The sequence below is a fragment of the Lagenorhynchus albirostris genome, chromosome 2 (genome assembly GCF_949774975.1).
Source record: "Lagenorhynchus albirostris chromosome 2, mLagAlb1.1, whole genome shotgun sequence".
Classification (NCBI taxonomy): domain Eukaryota; kingdom Metazoa; phylum Chordata; class Mammalia; order Artiodactyla; family Delphinidae; genus Lagenorhynchus; species Lagenorhynchus albirostris.
In genome coordinates this window covers 67,465,665-67,469,032 of record NC_083096.1, presented here as the reverse complement: position 1 = coordinate 67,469,032, position 3,368 = coordinate 67,465,665, and the positions used below count along the sequence as shown (strand labels likewise).

The window sequence follows — 3,368 nt, the reverse complement described above, 5'->3', positions numbered from 1 at the left end:
CCAGCTGGAGAAGACAGCAGACCTTGTCTCAGGCAATGGGCTGTCCTATGGGACCTGGGCTGTGCCCTCCTCTTCTTTGCTCCTGGGAGACTGGGTGGCTGTCCCTACAGTAATGATCTTCTCACACCCACATCCCCTCCTTTCCAACTCATCCTTCCTTCCCTTCATCTGCCTCTAAAATCCCCCTGCCCTGGCGTGGGAATTAATAAAAGACCCCAAACTTCTGGGCAAAGATACCTCACTCCACTCTTCTACTGCTCCGCCACTAACATTCCATGGTTGTGAGCAGAAGGGAACCGTCTGCATCTCACCACTCTATGGAATGAGGATTGGAGGCCAATTTGGAGAGGATGTAGGAGCCCACAGGGAAAATATCCATAAGCCTCAGGGCAATTGTGCATCAATTGTATTCTTTTCATTGGGAACACGTACAATTCTTTATCCTCGTTTGTGCTCGGTTTCCTCTTAAGTTGTCTACTAATGAATGGAATGGCCATGACAAGGATACAGAGTGCATTTGATACTTCCAGGTCAGCTATTTGGACAACTAACAGCTGATGCAAAGGCACAACTTATCAGTTACTAGGCTGCCTCAAGTCTGTAAAGGAAAGATATGAAACGAAGACACAAAACCAACCGAGACCCTTGAGAATTGTCAGGAGACAGAGGAAGAGGAGGAACTGAGTGCTTAGAGTAGAAAATAAACTACATCCTGAAGAACTCAAATGAAAAATCACTATCCAGCTGGTGATGTGGATAACGTGCGAGCTGCTTTTGTATTCACAGCCTTTTATAACAGAGTCCATATTAACTTATATTTACAGTCTAAGATCTATTGTGCTGATCAGGGCAGTGGGTCAAAGGAAGAATCTTTAAAATAGCCTGGAGGTTAAAATTCTTTACCTCATAAAACACTAAATCAGAGAAAAGAAAGAGGGAAGAAAATAGAATTAGTACGGGAGGGCTGGAATAGTGCGAGGAAGTTTGGGGGGAAATTTAAGAGAAAAATTAGAGGGTGGGTAGCAGTAGCAGAATAAGTTGCCCTAGATAACAGCCCTGCTGGATGCAAAGAAGAGAAAAATGAGTGAAGAGAATCTTCAGGATGCTGGTCGAGAAGCACATAGTGGAATTGTCCCTTTGGGGCTTCTTTAAGAATCTTAAAACCATTGCTTTTCAAGGTCCTTTTATTATTATCATCATTGCTGTTGTTGTTATGTGACACTGTGTGAAGGCTGGCATGAGGGAATCAACTTTATTTGGCTACCTACACTTAAAGAACTTCATGAGTGGTAGACGGCTCATATGATATTCAAAACCACAAATCCCTTTGGTTTCATTACCACGTGTCTAGTTTTCAGAAAAAAAAATCAAACATATATATTTTAAACTTTTTGTTTCAAAGTGTTCTTTGTAAGTCTTCACAATAGTGATTTCATTAAGATAGTTACTTTATAAAGCATTGCAGATGTCATAATTGTTAACATAATTCACCAGACTCTAGTTAATGGGTACAGTTCACTGAGCTCATTTTATATGGGAAAGGAAATGCCCAAACTGAGTAAAGTAATCCCATCACAGCCTAGCAGAACAAAGGAGATGCTGTTTTCCAGACACTTCAATCAGGCAAAAAAAGAGATACAGAGTTTCTCTCCTCCAGCTGAAGTGCTCCATCAGTAGAAATATTCTGATAAATAAAAATGAGACAGTCAAGACCTAGTGACACTCAAGAGATTCCACATCTGGTAATGCAGTAATGCTTCACCTTCTTTAGCTCTGAAGTTGGAGGATTTTTGTTATTTAATTTTTAAGTATCAAACTTGTTTTTTTTTCAGCAGCAGCATCTTCACTCTGAAATAAGCTGTCTTCTTCACAATGTGATTTTTTACATCGTCAAGCTCAATTTTAATACTAGGTGCACACCACATGACCTTTCTGAAAACTGCTTTTCTTCACAAGTTATGAAGAAGTTCAAGGAGGCATGGTTAAGGCAGAACGGTGGTAGTAAATACTACACAATCATTGGTCGTATTGCAACCTTTGTTTCCAATTTAGTGATCCTGCTGCTGTGGAGTCAGATAGCGACAATGACAACTACATTAGGATTTATTTTTAAACTGGGATTTAGAAGCAACCGAGCTTCCAGATTTTAACTCCTTGGCAGCAAGATCCAACTTCCTCATTCTCACACTGGCCCCTACTTGTCAAAGGGTTAAATAGCTAGCTAGCTAGTATGGTACTGTACCATACTGCCCTTCCGATTGCAGCATGTGGCAGAACTGAAAGGAAAGGAAGTTGTGTTACACATTGAAGGGATGGCGCAAAACACAAAAAGACACCAGAAGATGAAAACGTCACGTGAGGGCTTCGGAGCCCTGTACGCATCCTTCATCACATCATCATGGTACTCGCCAGGCTGGCTTGAATCCCTCTCCAGGAACCACATTTTGCTTCTTTCTCCTCCTCTTGCTTCTGTTTGTCATTGCAAGGCACGGTCAACGAATTGGTCATCTTTTTCAAGTCATCAATTTCCAAAGAAAAACACACCTCTGTATCGAAGGATTCCTAAAACCTGCATGGTATAGTGGCATTTCATATTGTGTAATTTTATCTTTTAGTAACTTTTCAAAACAATTGAAGTCATCTCTTGAAAATGGGCTCAGAGCATGGATTCTTTAAGCTCTATTTATTAACACCAAATGTTTCTTTGGCTAATTTGAGGTCTGACTCTTCCTGTCATTTGTTTAGCCTAGCCCCGGTTTATCTTTTAATTGTTCTCTGGTGTTAGAGCTTTAGGTTCTTCTAAACTCTTTTTATTTTTTCCTGTTGCTGTCCTTTCTTTTTGATTTTTTTTCTCTTTTTTCTTTTCTGAAAAGTTTATTTCTGGTCTTATTTCTTTTTCTTTCCTTTCCCATCGTCACTGTCACCCCATTTATCCTTGAGAGCCATACACCTGCCTTCCCAGCTGTCCCCACCAGCGTACTGCCGGCCCCCACCATCCACATAGGACTCCATGTAAAGCATGTCTGCATCCAGACTGGAGGTTCCAACGTCCCCCTCCAACTCAGGATGCCAACTGCGAGCCCATGTTTTTACCTGTACTTCTGATGGACTGGCTATAAATCAGAGGTTCCCATGACCCCTTCCTTGGGTTCGATTAATTTGCTAGAGTGACTCACAGAACTCAGGAAACTTGTTTACTCACTAAATTACCAGTTTATTACAGAGGGCTTTTAGAGTGGCTTCGTTATGTAGGCACAGTGGATGAAATCATTGGCCAGTGGTGATAGAACTTAATCTCCAGCCCCTCTCCCTTCCTCAGAGGTTGGGGTGTGAGTGGAGTGGATGGAATGGGCCTGAAAGTTCCAAAC

The 3,368-nt window shown here is 41.5% G+C and overlaps 1 pseudogene; it reads right to left on the bottom strand.

Annotated features, from left to right (window-relative positions):
• Positions 1–2,388: 2,388 nt before the first annotated feature.
• On the bottom strand, positions 2,389–3,021 carry LOC132515430 (eukaryotic translation initiation factor 3 subunit J-like; annotated as a pseudogene).
• Positions 3,022–3,368: the final 347 nt, after the last annotated feature.